The sequence below is a fragment of the Macaca nemestrina genome, chromosome 12, assembly GCF_043159975.1.
Source record: "Macaca nemestrina isolate mMacNem1 chromosome 12, mMacNem.hap1, whole genome shotgun sequence".
In the NCBI taxonomy this organism is placed as follows: domain Eukaryota; kingdom Metazoa; phylum Chordata; class Mammalia; order Primates; family Cercopithecidae; genus Macaca; species Macaca nemestrina.
The window spans coordinates 5,332,818-5,348,508 of record NC_092136.1 but is presented as its reverse complement, the minus strand read 5'-3'; the positions used below and the strand labels follow the sequence as shown (position 1 = coordinate 5,348,508).

Here is a 15,691-nt window from a genome sequence, read left to right as displayed (position 1 = left end):
GAAGTCTTCCTGAAGGAAGCGGTGTTTGAGGTGAATCTTGAGGGCTGAGCAGCAGATTCCCCAGGCCGAGAGTCAGAAAGAGGGGAAGGTATTCCAGATAGAATGACAGATGGCAAAGGCTCAGGCGTAGGAACAAAACACCAAGCCCTCCCACTTCATTCATTCATTCATCTACTCATTCATTCTCCACTTCCTTCTTGTATGCACTGTTTACCTGGCACCATGCTGGCCCTAGAGAAATACTAACCCCACTCCTCACCCGCTCTGTGGCACTTGTCCAAGGAGGGGCTGGCTGTGGCCAGGAAGCCATCCTGGTTTAGCAGCCTGGCAAGCATCCCCCCCTCCATGAAACTCTGGATCCCAACAAGGCTACATTTGTTTTGTATTTGAAATTCCACTAATTTTTTCGTGTCTTTGCATTAATGATTCCTCTTTAAACATCAAAGGGACCCGTAGGGCATTTTGACTCCTAACCTTTTTGTATGAGAAGCAGCTGATCATTATCCCACGGCTCCAATGATAGGCTGCAGTCAGTTCGGATTCCCAAGATTACAAAAGGAAATTCAGCTAATTATAGTTTGATAGAAATTATAGTTCTGCCGATTCCTGATTGACAGGGTGGGCTGGCAGGAATCACTGTGCTCTTTGATAAGATTTTATTAATCTCTCGCAGGAATCTCACAAGTGCCTCATTGCAGGAGAAATTTCCTTCATGCCTCTCTCCCATGAAGAACCTGCTCATATTATCCCCGGAATAAATGGAGGGCCTGGAGTATGTAGGTGCAAGAACAGAGGCCTGGGAGTCAGGAATCCTGGGTTTGTATACAGTCAGTAGTTTGCTGTGTGACCTTCCAAGGTTCCTTTGCCCCTCTGGGCCTTCATCAGAAGGCAGGCAGTGTGGTACCTTCATTAAGAGCACGGGTTCTGAGCTCAGGCTTTCTAGCTACATGTCCTTGGTCACCTTGCTGATCTTCAGTTTCTTCCTCTGTAGCATGGACATGACGAGAATAATAATAATCCCCTCTACATGGTTGTGGCAGATCACTTGAGGTCAGGAGTTCGAGACCAGCCTGGCCAACATGGTGAAACCCCGTCTCTACTAAAATTACAAACATTAGCCGGGGGTGGTGGTGAGTGCCTGCAGTCCCAGCTACTCGGGAGGCTGAGGCAGGAGAATCACTTGAACCTGGGAGGAGGAGGTGGTAGTGAGCCAAGATCACGCCATTGCACTCCAGCCTGGGCGACAGAGCAAGACTCTGTCTCAAAATAAATAAGTAAATAATAAAAAATAAAAGAATTAAATGAGCTAACACATGTGAGCTAATATAAATAAGCTAAGATCCAGGATGGACGCAGGGCAGTGGGCGTAGTGGGAGAGCTTGGATGATACCGCCTATTTTATAAGGAAGTGGCCCTCTTGAAAGTCGGGGACAGCCAGGCCTCAAGCAGAAGCTGCAGACGACTTCCACAGTTCCACATAAAACCGAGCTCTGCGACGCTCAGGGCAGAGACAGAGGCAGGATCACATCTAACAGACGGGCAGCTGGAGGTGTGGGGAGGCTCTGGGGCATGTGCATAGTCACACGGGGGGACAGGGGTGGCAGGAGAGATCTCGAATGTTCTCGTTCCCAGTACTGCCCCCAGAGACCTCCCAGTGTGGACCTTGCCCAGAAAAACACACATGGCAGAAAGCTGGACTCATGGCAACACGTCCCCAGAGCCTTCTCAGTTCTCATAGATGTTAGTCCATGTGGACGCTCTCTCCTTTCCGGAAAGACCCCAGTAACAGATATGGAGAACATCGAGGCCCTGAGTAGTAAGGGGCCTGACCCACAGGCACAGAGTTGGGTGCTGTGGAAATGGCCAGAAGCTCGGGTCTCCTTCCTTCCCACCACACCAGTGGGCGCAGGATGCTGGCAGGTGACTTGGGGATGCCCCTTCGCTTTGCTGCCAGGAAATTGGCTACAGAGTCCAGGGCTCATAAAAGCAGCCAGTTGAGTGAGAACGCACTGGTTCAGAAACCAGTGGGCCCCTAGCTCCTCACAGTGGGCTCCCTTGGCCAGGCCAACAGGCCATGTCTCCCAGCCAACCTTGGGTCTGGCCCCCAAAGATCCATTTCTATTTGCAAAGTGCCTGCCCCCCACCATGTTCAGCAGCCTAAGCCCCAGTGACCATTGGCCGACCAAGATAAGGGCCATCTCTACTCCCTCCATTCCCCAATACTCCTGAGGCCCTGTGTACCTGCCTCATGATGCGGACTAGGGTCCCCAAGAGCAAAAAGAACCTAGCTCTTGTCTTGGGAACCCTGGCAGGATTTCCCAAGTCACCTGAATGCCCAAGTTATTACAGCCTATGTTTGCCCTGAAGAAGAAAGAATCAGACTGGAAACAGAGCAGGTAGTAATGGGGAAGTAAAGACTGAGGTCCTTCCAGGACCCCCAATGCCTTCATGTCCTCCCACTGGGGTCCAGTGTCCCCTCCCCTCCTCCTGTGCAGGAGCGGCCCCTCTGAGCCCTGATTCCATCCTTTGTGAGGTGCAGTGACCAGTGGTTGCCATGCAGGGGATAATTGCTGAAGTGCTCCATGGTGCCCAGCACAACACAGTGGGCAGAGGGCAGTCCGTCAATACCACACGCTGCCCTTGCTGTTCACGGTGAGTCTTATCTAGGGCAGTGCAGGGGTCCCTCACATCACCCTTCCTTGGCCCCAACCTCAAAACTTATGACTTGCTTTCCCCTTCCCACTGTTTTTGGTCAGTGCCAAAGGACCAGGCAGGACCAGTGCCAGGAAAAGGACTGGGACATGAACGGGCTGCTCGTTGAAGGTCACACATTTGCAATTTGATGGAGACAACAGGGGTCTTCATGTGCCAAGCAGAGTAGCTGTGTAGCAATTCTGGGCACCACAGCAGGTGAGGATGGGGGCTTTGCTGGAAGACAGTGCCAGCTCCCACAGAACCCTAACGAGGCTGAGCAGGAGGGGTCCTCCGTGCTTAGATGTAACACAATACCCTCGTTTTCTAGATGGGGAAACTGAGGCTCAGGGAGCTGGCTTGTCTTCTCTACACCCCCGGGTGTGCTGGGGCAGACCTGTACCTGTTATTCTGGGGCCCAAGTTATCCCTGCAGTCCATGCGGGTGGCAGAACAGCCAGATGAGCACTGGGGCCAGAGCTGGGGCCAGCTCTCGGGTTTGGGGAGGTGCTGCTGCAGGTCTTGTGCTAACCACTGAGAGACTCCCAGCCCACCTTCGCTGTTCCTTTCACCCTGGCCCCTTGGGGGGCTCCGGGTCCTGCCCAACCAGGCCCAGGAGGGGTTGGGACTGGCCAAAGCAGGAGGCAGGATAGGAAGCTTCCTCTGGTTCCTCTCATGGCGATCACAAGCTCCCCAAATTGTCCAAGCCGTTTTCCCTCTCCCAGCTCAGAGGTTTTCTCTTCCAGGAGGTCCACACATATTGTCCTGGCCAGGAAGAGGGTCTCCCACACCTTCTGTGCCTTGGCCGTGGTCCTCGTTACCATGTCTTGTGGATTCATTATTTTAGTCAGTTTTTGGCCAAACTCCTCTCACACCTGAGTGCACAGCTTGTGCCAGGAGCACTGCAAAGCGTGTGCTGTCCCCACCCCATCCACGTGGCATTCGGAACCTGACCAGTCCCTGCCACCGCCCCAGTCGTCTCTGGTCTGAGCTGCCCTGGCTTATTGCAGAGGCATCTCCATGGCCCGCGATCTGTTAACATCCGAGCCTCAGCTCTGCCCTTCCTCTGCTCACCCTCCAAGGGTTCGTCTCAGACGAGACAGCAAAGTCCGCCGCAGGCCTGCGCCTTCCAACCTCGTCTCGCCTCTCCCGACCTTGTTCCTCCGCTCCAGCCACTCCGGCCTCCGTGCGGCTGCTCATACTCTGTGGGCAGCTGATACCCCAGGCCTTTGCCCTGGCTGGGCCCTCTGCCTGTGACGCCCTTTCCCAGACACCCATGTGATTTGCTTCTTCCTCTTCTTCAAGTTTTTGCTCAAATGAAGGCCTGCACAGTGAGCCTCCCCTGGCCCCTTATTTATAGTTGCCTCTCCCCAGTATTTTGGAGCACTTGGCACCATCTGACACGCTGGACCTCTGTCCGTGAGCAGGCCAGCTTCTGAGTGGCAGGGATTTGAGCTGTGCGTTCCCTGCTCTCACCTCACTCCTACAGCCATGCCTGGCACATCATAGGAATGCCAACAAGCCGTGTTGTGTGAAGGCAGGAGCAGCCCTGTGGGCTGGGTCATGCCATCTCCTACACTATGTATGTGCAGAAGCTGCAGCCATGAGGTCCGCTTGAGGTTGCTGGGCTCTTGCTCCTGTGGGTCTGAACCCAGCTGGATGTGACTGTAAGATCCAGTTTTTCAAAGGCTCCCACTGCCTTCCGTGCACAGTGTGCTGCCTAGCACGGGAAGTGGAGCCCGCCAGGCAGCACCTGGGATATGAGCTGCTCCAGGGATGCCCTGGGAGGAGGGAATGGAGGTGCCTCCCAGGGAAGAGGTTCCTGGGCTATGATGGGGCAGGGGGTAACTCAGCTTCCCCTAGGGTCTGGGAGTGGGAAGACCATTCTGAGAGGGGGAACAGCACTTGCAAACATGGCTGACATGCAGGTCGGGGCAGATTTGGCAATGACTGCCTTGGGCCTGATTGGAGGTCCTGTGGGGGTGGGTGGCTGTGGGGCCCCCAGGCAGGGCCTGGAGGAGGCGGAGGGGTGTGTCGGGGTTCTGATGGGCCACTGGGAGTGGCCTGAAGTGCACTGGAGCAGGAGATGGCATTGTCAGGGTCCTGTTTGAAAGACCCCTTTTCTGATAGGAGGAGGGAAGACTGCCAGGTGAGTCAGGGGTGGTGGCAGCTACCTGGACAGAAGCCAGTGTGGGGCGGGAGGCACGGGCAGATATGAGAACTCAAGGAGGGACACTCTATGTAGCTCAGTGACCCAGGTCTCAGTGTGTCCCCAGGTTTGCAGCTGGGGCAGCTGGAAGCAGGAGAGGGACCTGGGTTCCTCTCACGAGGATCACATGCTGCCCAAATTGTCCAAGCCATCCAAGCCAAGAGGTGGGTTCCTTTTGCAGTGCACTGAGGTTGAGCTGCTTATGAGACTCCCACGGGTGAGGCAGAAGCCTTGGGCTGCTGGCATAGCAGCTCCGGATTCAGGGGAGATCTTGGCCAGAGAAAAAGATCTGGGGGTCCTAGTGTTCACATAGTGACTTCAGCATGGAGGGGGCAAGGCCCCTCCAGAAGCGAGTGTCTGGAGGAGAGAGGGCTGTGGCCTCCACTCCAGGCCCAGCCAGCCTCTAGCAGGCCCTCCCGCCCACAGCACCTGCCCTCAGGTCCACAGGGGGCTGCTGGCACCTGGTTCACTGGGAACGCTCCAGGGGTCCTCTGTCTGCTGCTTGTGGTTTCACAGACTTGGCAATCAAGACAGGATTGCTATTATTTTTCACCAGAAAACAATGTATGCATTTTGGGCTCTTGCTGATGATTCTAGAGGAAAACAGCTGAGAGGATGTGTGTTTTCAAGGGAACATTTCTCTTTGGACTCTGTCCACTCGGTGTCCTTTTGGAAAACCACAGGGAGGGTTGGAAAGAGTCTTAGACTCGCGTGAGGGGCAGAGGGAGACCAGGTCCTTGTCCCAGCTCTGCCTGTGGCTCTCTGTGTGATCCCATGAAGAGAAGAGGAACATTTGAGATGACCCTCATCTCAAATGCGCCTAACCAAACATGGCCTAAACCAAGCAGGATGGCCTCCCTGCCCCTATCCTGGTCCTCCACGGGCCGTCCCCATCTCATGGAAGGGGGCCAAGCCTCACACGCGGGTGTCACACATCCTTCTGGGGATTCCTGTCCCTTGTATCTCTTGAATCAGGCTCTTAGATTCTTCTTCTTCATTCCATCATCGTAACCTCCTTCCACGACTCTCAAATCTGTCTCCTCCATATCTCCACCGCCGTCTCTATGTTCCCGTCTGCCTTTGGCTCTGCACTGTACAAGTAGGTGGCCCCTGTCCAGCCAATGCGGGTCCTTTGCATACTGGTGTGAGGGCTTCTAAGTCTCGTTTTGGCTCTCAGCCCAGCCTCTCCCAATCTCCTTGTGTCCTCCCACGGCATGTGGGAAAAGACTAGGATGATGGCGTTGGGGCCACAGAGGTAAGTCCATTGTCCCTGCACTTCAGGGATCTGAGCCCCGTGGGCCCCTGGCACGAGTATAATGTTGAAAGGAAGCCTGGAGAAAGCCTCCAAGAGGATGGTACATTAGAACTGGGTCTCGAGACATGGGTGTCCGGGTCATAGGCGTGGGAGAGGACATGCAGGTGGAGAAACCAGGTCCTGACTCGGCCTGGATGCAAGTGCCAGGGGCTGTTCTGTCTCTGTCAGCTCCAGGACCATTCAGGGCTGGCACAGAACTTGAGAAGGAATGAATAACAGTTTTGGACATTATGCTGACATTCGGTGAGTGCCTACTGTGTACCAGACCCTGGGTTATGTATTAACTTGCCAATCCTCCCAGTAACCCAGATTAGTCCCAGGTTGCAGACGTGGAGGTGGAAGCTCAGAAGGGTTCAGTCACTTGCTCAAGGCCACACAGTGAGGGGGGCAAAGCCAGGCCACCTGCTCCAGACCCCAGGCATGGATGGGGGTAGAGGGGAGTCCTGGGCCGGGGGGATCCTGGCTGCCGCTGAGCAGGGTGATCATGGAGGTCCCAGGCTCGCTCTTGGCCATGCCGAGTGCTCTCTTCCACTGACTGTGGCTCTAGTCCCGACAGGTGTCTCTATTGACGCTACAGCCCCCACCTTTCATTGCCTCTGGGATGAAGGCCCCTTGGGCTCCTAGCTTTGGGACAGGACTGTGGCTGCTCCCTGCCATTGGCCTCCCACTGAGACCTCGTGCCCACTGTCTCCCCATGCTTTGTGGCAAGCCTGTGAGTCAGCGTACCCATTTCACGGCAGGGACACAGAAATCCCCTGAAACCAGGGACTTTCCCAGCACAAGAGCGTCCAGGACTAGAACCCAACTCTCTCTCGGTCCAATCACCTGCAGAGTGACCCACACGGATAGTTGCCAGCCCTCACTGAGCTGTCCTCTGCCTCCTGTTCACACTTTCCCATAAGTCACAGAATCCTCCAGGTGACCCAGTGATGTAGGCACTAACACTGTTCCTTCCTACAGACCTGGAAACTGAGTCACAAAAAGCAAGCTGCTTTCCCAGACCCCACTGCTCTGCTAGGTGGAGGCCAAGGTGGTGTGTGATCCCAGGCCGCTGCTCTGAACTTCTCCACACCACACCGTGCAGAGGAAATAAGAGCTGGGAGAATTCTGCCTTCAGGCAGAACGTGTTATTCCCAGAAGCCAGGAGGAAGGAACCTAACATTTGTTGAGCACCTACAAAGTGCTGGCTGATCTCACAGCGTTACTTTGCAAAGCGAATATTCTTCATCTTATTTTACAGACGAGGAAATGAGACTCAAGGAAGCAGTATTGACTTGCTCCAGGTCACCTAGCTAGTGACGACGTGAGGAGAGGCAAGATTCCCCCCAGCCTGGGACCCCAGGGACTCTGCCTGGATGCCTGCTCCAAGCTGGCCCGTCCAGGGAGGCTAGCTCTCACTAGCAGGGCAGCCTCCTTCCTTCTCCCTCCATCCCGCCTCGGGAGAATTAAGTGGTAAACGTTTTCAAAGTCAACTGTCAAAAGAAAATGGTTAGAGGAAGGAAATGTGCAATTAGGAGCTTCAGAGTAATTTTCATCGTGTGGTTTGAGCTCGACTGTAAACACTCAGGAAGGAGAGAACGCGGCTGTTTCCCCCCCGGCTGGTTTCCTGCCAACTCTGCTGAGTCCCAGAACCGGGTGGGCTTCAGGCTGAGGCACCAGCAGGGAGGCCGGTGGGCAGCCAGCCTCAGACTGGGGAGGTGCTGGGGGCTGTGGGATGCTCCCATTCCCAAGAGAAGCTTTTTCCAGCAGAATGTGCCGGCATTACATAAAGGAAATATTAACATTATAATTATAATTCTGTTTATTTAATTAAGTTATTAAACAGGCCCAGCCTGGGGTGGGGCAGGGGGGAGAAAAAAAAAACCCATCTTTTCATTCTAATTGTTTCTCCCAGGATGTAATTAGAGCCTTATAGAAAGAGTCAGAGCCAGAGAAGGCAGAGAAGGCAGGGAAGGCAGGGGCTCTGCCAGGCTGGGGCCAGGCCTGGTGCACAGCTCCGGGTAGGCTAGGCCCGGGGGTGCAGGCTGGCTGTGGGAATGCAGCCTCTATGAGGGCTGGGACTCGGGCCTGTGTCCCCATGCCTGGCATGTACTAGGTGCTCAAGAAATAGCTGTGGAAGGCCTAGTGGCAAGCCTGTGAGTCAGCGTACCCATTTCACAGCAGGGACACAGAAAGCCCCTGAAACCAGGGACTTTCCCAGCACAAGAATGTTCAGGACTAGAACCCAGCTCCGTCTCGGTCCAGCCACCTGCAGAGTGACCCACACGGAGAGTTGCCAGCCCTTACTGAGCCGTCCTCCGTCTCCTGTTCACACTTTCCCATAAGTCACACAATCCTCCAGGCAGAAAGCCTCGTGGACTTTGAACAAGCAGAAAGGGCTGGAGGAGTGACTTTCTCAGCTGCCCTAAAGACGTCCAGCAGATGATTTTTCTAGAAGGGATGCAGCAGCCTCCTTCTGGGGCTGCTCTTGGCCATTACCTCTGCTCTGGCCTCCCTGGTGGCCCACCCTGGCTTGCAAGTGACCATGCCGGGCAGCCTTCACCTCTTCCTTCTGTGCCCTGGTCACTGTGGGCTGACCCCTGGGGCAGAACAAACAAATGTCATCGGTTCCCAGGCTCTAGTGTGGAGGCTGCCCCTGTGCATCCCAAAGGGACGGGAGTATGAGGGCCCCAGAGGGTTCAGGAGGCTAAAGCCCCCACTCCAGGTGCCCCAGTCTGGGAAGTCCTTTCTGGGACCCTGGGCCAGGCCCAGCACAGCCCCTCTTGAGGCAGCCAAGGGAGGCGCTGGCCCTGAGCAGCCTCCAGATCCGGTCCTGTGCCCCCCGCGCTGACAGCTGCCCACAGGCTCCATGCAGAACCTCCCGTCAGACGGGAAGTGTCTTGTTCCAGCTGGCACGGCCTTATCGAACAGTCCCGGCTTTGTAAGTGTGGACAGCTGCGGGGAGAGGAGCTGGCTCTGGGGAGGTGTGGGGGCCGGGTCAGGAGCTAGACTGGGGAAGCTGAGGAGGGGGAGGTCAAAGCCAGCAGCATCTGCAAGTGGGTGGGGGGCCATGAAGGTTTGGTTTAGGGGGCATCCCCCGGAAAGCTGAGCCCCTAAACAGGATGATGGGATGTGAGGCCAAATTGGGGAATGACCATGAAAGAGAGAGAAGTGTGTGTGGGGAAGATGGGAGGGGCTGGGCCTGGCCTCCAGGGCCGTTGCTCAGCTCTGGCACAGTCAAGAAGCTGTCTTGATATGGGCCACACTGAGGCACCACAAAACCAACAACTTCAGAGAGATGGGAGGGCTTCTATATGCCACCTACACACCCATCCACCCACTCATCCACCCACACATCCATCCATCCACCCACACATCCATCCATCCATCCATCCATCCATCCATCCATCCATCCATCCACCCACACATCCATCCATCCATCCATCCATCCATCCACCCACCCATCCATCCACCCACACATCCATCCATCCATCCATCCATCCATCCATCCATCCATCCATCCACCCACACATCCATCCATCCACCCACACATCCATCCATCCATCCATCCATCCATCCATCCATCCATCCATCCACCCACCCATCCACCCATCCATCCACCCACACATCCATCCATCCACCCATCCATCCATCCATCCATCCATCCATCCATCCATCCATCCATTTATCCATCCATCCACCCATCCATCCACACATCCATCCATCCATCCATCCATCCATCCATCCATCCATCCATCCATCCATCCATCTATTTATCCATCCATCCACCCATCCATCCACACATCCATCCATCCACCCACACATCCATCCATCCATCCATTTATCCATCCATCCACCCATCCATCCGCCCACTCATCCACCCACACATCCATCCATCCACCCACACATCCATCCATCCACCCACACATCCATCCATCCATCCATCCATCCATCCATCCATCCATCCATCCATCCACCCACTCATTCGCCCATCCATCCATCCACCCACCCATCCACCCATCCGTCAATCCATTCATCCATCCATCCACCCTTCCATGCACCCATCCACTCATCCATCCATCCTTCCTTGGACCCATCCATCTACTAGTACATCTATCCATCCATCCATCCATCCATCCATCCATCCATCCATCCACCCACTCATTCGCCCATCCATCCATCCACCCACCCATCCACCCATCCGTCAATCCATTCATCCATCCATCCACCCTTCCACGCACCCATCCACTCATCCATCCATCCCTCCTTGGACCCATCCATCTACTAGTACATCTATCCATCCATCCATCCATCCATCCATCCATTCATCCATCCACTAATTCATCCATCCATCCATCTATCCATTCATCTACTCAACCATCCATCCTTCCAACCATCCAACATTCATAAAAGGTTTGCACTAGGACACCTCTTCTACTGGCCTCCAAAGACCCAGAAAATAATCAAATTGTCTCTGCCCTGTTGGGCATACATAGACACTTCCAGTTTGTATATATGAGCAGTGGAGGCAGGGGAGACAGAAGACAAATAAATCCCCCTGATGGGACAGGAAACGTCTATAGTTAAGAAGATGTAAACCCAGCCACTCACCCTAAGCCTCAGTCTCTCATCTGAAAAGTGGGGATAAGGTGGTGCAATGGTGAACTGCTACAGTGTTAGAGGAGATAATAGACACAAGGTATTTGTTACTGTGCCTGGCATGGAAGGTGCTAAGTAACTGTTACGATTATTTTTAGCATCACCGTTTCCATCATTATTCTCTCTGTCTGAAGAGAATGGGAGGATGGGAGTGGGCAGTTTAGGAAAGCCTTCTCAAGTGGAGTCATTCGGACTGGGTGTGGAAGGATGAATAGGAGTTCATTGGGTACTAGTATTGTGCTTCCCCACCAGCAGCCCACATACATACTACACTTATCCCTGCCTCTGCATCATACTTCTCACTCTTACTCCTCCACCCCAGGCCCCCTTCCTTTGGGTCCACCTCTAACCCTAACTCCTCAAGGAAGACTTCTTTCCTACCCCAGGCATTATCTTGCTCCTTCCTCTCGTCTTGTAGCACAAAGATCACACCACACATCAGGCCCTCAGAACTTCATTCTGAATTTTGAAATGCTTCAGCTTACTCTTCAGGATGGGGCAGAGTCTTCTCCTCAAATCCCTTATATCTGGAGCCTCAGAGCTGGATACATTTGTTGGCTCTGCCCCAGGGGTCAGCCAACAGTGACCAGGGCACAGAAGAAAGAGGTGAAGGTCTAAATCTAGTCCCAGGAGGATATAGACCTATCTACAAACAGAAGCAGCCTCCTAGGACTTTGCCTGCATCTGCCTACAAGGTTAGTGCAGTTCCTACCTGGAGCAGCTCACAGTATAGGGAACAGAGGGAATAGGAGGACAAGGCTGAGAGTTTCTCTAGGGTAGATTTCATGTCCTAGTTAAACTTGGGTCTTCAGCACCAAGCACAGAGTGGGTGCTAAGAATGGTTGGATGGATGGGTATGTAGGTGTATGTGTATGGTTAGAAGGATGCATGGAAGGATAAGTATATGGATGGATGGATGGATGGATGGATGGATGGAGGAATGGATGGATGGATGGATGGACGGATGGACGGATGGATGGATGGATGGATGGATTGATGGATGGATGGATATTGGTTAGATGAATGGATGATGGGTGATGGACGGACGATTGGATGTGTGGATGATGGACAGATGAGTAGATGAATACGTGGAAAGTTAAACAATACAACCAGAATCTTTAGATTCTGATTAAACAATAGGACCAGGAACTTTGAGACTGTGTAGATCAACCCAAATTAATTTACCTGATCAGTGTTTCTGAGTGTCTGTTTGTGCCAGATATTGTACGAGGTACTGGGGATACCACAGGGAACAAGATACAATCTATGACCTCATGGAGCTTGGCATCTAGTTGAGAAGCTAGGAAACATGCAAATAAAGCTCAAACAAAATATTTTAAGGGTGATGACTGCCTGAAACTTACTGGGGAGAACTTTAGTTAGGGATGTCAGGGAGACTCGATGAGAGAGTAACATTGGAACTGAGACCCGAATGGCAAGCGTCAGCTGTATGAAGATCTGGGGAAGACGTGAGGACAGTTAAGTGCACTGGTCCTGAGGCAGCAGCAAAGTTGGACTTGTTCAGTAATGTAAAAAGGTTTGAGTACTTGGAGTGGAACAAGAGAGGGAACTGTGGCCTGAAACTGCAGTAGAAAAACAGGACAGGGCAGATCACACAGGACCTTGTAGGCCATGGCCAGAGGCATGGATTTTGTTCTGTGTAGGTTGGAAGGCACAGTAGGGTGTTAAACAGGAGGAGGAATGGTCTGAGTTCTGTAAAGGATCACTGTGGCTACTCCATGGGGCTACACAGAATGGCACATGAGGGGAAACCAGGAGGCAGTGAGAAGGCATCACCATGGACCAGGCTAGAGAAGGTAGTGGTGCAGCTGGGGAGATGGGGCAGGTTCAGGATGTGTTTGAAGGTACAGACAACAGAGTTGATTTATAAACTGGCTGTGGGGGAGAAGGATGCTTCCCAGGAGTTTGACCTCAGCAACTGAACCAGCCTAACCCTAACCATAACCGTAACCCTCACTCTAACCCTAGCTGCCACCCACCCCCTACTCCTCTGCTGAGACTCACTGGAGCCTTGACTCCCAGGCTCAAGTGATCCTACCACCAATTGCTATGGTGATAGAGTTGTTGTTTCTGACGATGGTGGCTGTGATAGTGGGTTATTTCCTCCATCAGCAGGCTCCTCCACCATGACAGTGAGCTATTTCCAGCCATTTCCACGGACTCTGGAAGAAATTGGCTTGAAGAACAGCTGGACACACATCCAGTCTCAGAGTCTAGAGGTGAAACACACGGACTCTGGAGTCAGAGAGACCTAGGTTTGAATCCTAGTCCTACCACTTTCTCTCTCATCCTTATGTTAGTCACTTAACTTCTTTAGGTCTCCATGTTGTCACATGGAAAATGGAACTTTCCACCTCCTCGGGATGTTATGATGATTGATGTAACAAGCTCAGCACGGTGCCTGTACAGGTGAGAGCTCTGATAAAGACTGCTGTTAACAATTACCTCTCCTCTGATGGGGAGTTTATCACCCCATCTCAGCAGCCCTGCTCCTGTTCCTTGTTCCAACAGGCCCTGGGACCTGGGTTGCCAAGAGCAGCTCCTGACAGCTGCCACCCGCCCCCCACACTCCTCTGCTGAGGTTCCGGAGCCTAGGGGCATGGGGCATTGTGAAGGCCTCACTGGTTTTAGAATCATGCAAGATTATAGAGCACATTTTGCAAGAATGGGAGGAGGTGGAAGCAGCCCAATTCACGGTAGCTTTCCCAAAGTGGCTCTAATTGGCAGAGAACATCCCCTAAGGCACCTCTGTGCTCCATGAGGAGCTTGTAATTAGTAGGTGGGGATCCTGAGGGGCAAGGTTGACTGAGGCTTTGCTTGGGAGATGGAGCCCTCTGAGGGATGGGATTGAAAGGGTATTGTTTGCAGTCACATAACCTCTCTAGGGATCAGTATTTTGTTTGTTTGTTTGCTTGGTTGTTTGGTTTTACCTCCCCAATGGGGCATAGGCTGAAGTGAGGATCCCACCAATGTCCACAGGCTTCCTGCATGAATTCCTCCATTCTTACCTCTGTACTGATGACTTGCAGACCTATCTCCAGCCCGGTCTCCCTCCTAGATTTCAGAGTCATATCTTCCACTGTATATGTTAATGTTTCTGTTTGGATACCCTACAGACATCATGGTGGTGTCAAACTAAGGAATTCATTATCTCATTCAGTGACTTTTTCATTTCAGTTGTTATTTTCAGTTCTAGAATTTCCATTTGGTTCTTTTGATTGTAGTTTTTGTTTCTCTGCTTAGATTCCTTATCTGCTCCCTTATGACAATCATATTTTCCATTACTTTGTCAAGCATATTTTTCTCTAACTTTTTTGGACATATTTATTATTGCTGCTTTGAATGATTTTTCTGCCAAATCTGTTATTCAGGCTATGTCAGAATTGGTTTCTACAGACTGTTTCTGGTTTTCCTTTTGACTATGAGTCACATTTTCCTGTTTCTTTGTGTGTTTGATAATTGTTGGATTATATTTTGGACCTTGTGGGTGACAAGTTGCAGAAACTCTGGATTCTGATATCCTACTCTGGAAAGGGTTGATTTTTATTCCAGGAGGCATTTCAATTACTGGTGGATTACTTGAGCTTGTGTAGTCTTGGTCTTATTATTTGTTATGGCAGATCTGTGGGAAGCCTAATGTGTTTCCCAAGTTTCTCTCAACTTGGTGAGAATCCAGCTCCAATAGCAAATCTTTTTGAGGCTTAGTTCTAAAGGGTTTGTTAGGGAAGGTCTACAGCAGGCTTTACTCAAAAGTGTGGTCCTGATTACTAAGATGAGGCTTTTCTGGCCTTGCAGGTAGATGCCTGGGGTGTTAATGAGGTCTCTGAACTCTGGTTAGGAAAGAACTCCAAAGTCCCCGAGCACTGCTTGACATCTGGAATCTCTGTTCCACTCTCAACATTAGAGGAGCCATTCTTCATTAAGCCTGAGGTGGTCTCACCAGCACCCAGGGCCCCTCAACTGGACTTCGTCCTCCTTCCCCCATGCAGCTCCCTCTTTTCCAAGGCCCTGCCTTGAAGATTCTAGGTGCTTCAGTGATACAGGCTGAATGTTTGTACCCTACTAATCTCATGTTGAAATGCAATCCCCAGTGTTTGAGGTGGGGCCTGGTGCTAGGGTCATGGGGGTGGATCCTTCATGAATAACTTAGTGCCATCCCCTTAGTAATGACTGAGTTCACGTGAGATCTTGTTTAAAAGTGTGTGGCACCCGCCCCCTCTCTCTCTTGCTCCTGCTCTTGCCATGTGATGTACCTGCTCCCACTTCACCTTCCACCATGACCCTCCTGAGGCCCTCACCAGAAGCAGATTCCAGCACTATACTTCCTGTACACCCAGCAGAGTTGTGAGCCAATTAAACCTCTTTTCTTTATAAATTGCCCACTCTCAGGTATTCCTTTATAGTAAAGCAATGGACCAACACATTCAGCTATTCCAGACTCTAGTCTCTGCCCGCTCTGAACGCAGTGTGAGGGCCACTGTGTTCAATGTGGATCCCAGCTCACTGCACCATGATGCGAACTCATCCCCAGTCACAGATCCAGGAAGATCATGGGGCTCAGCTCATGCTTTTTTCTTCTTCTTTTGGGGATTGCAAGCTTGTTCTGTCAGGGATACAGTGTTGGCCTTCTGTACTCTGTCCAGTCTTCTGAGTGCGTATAGCTCCAGTTACTATGCCATGACCAGACATGAGTAATGCACATTTTTACCCAAAACCTTCCTCTCCCATATTCTTCATCCACTCATTTCTCCAAAATAGAATCTTTGCCACCGCCATCTCTATCACTTCCTATGGGCGATTCATCTGCAAAACTGGCTC

General features: G+C 52.2%; 1 long non-coding RNA gene across 1 annotated transcript; it reads left to right on the top strand.

Annotated features, from left to right (window-relative positions):
- The first annotated feature begins 2,592 nt into the window (after nt 1-2,592).
- Nucleotides 2,593-7,967, top strand: LOC139357312 (uncharacterized). Its single transcript, XR_011610280.1, has 3 exons — nt 2,593-2,652; nt 2,757-2,910; nt 7,455-7,967. It is a non-coding gene; the product is annotated as an uncharacterized lncRNA (long non-coding RNA).
- The last annotated feature ends 7,724 nt before the right edge of the window (nt 7,968-15,691 follow it).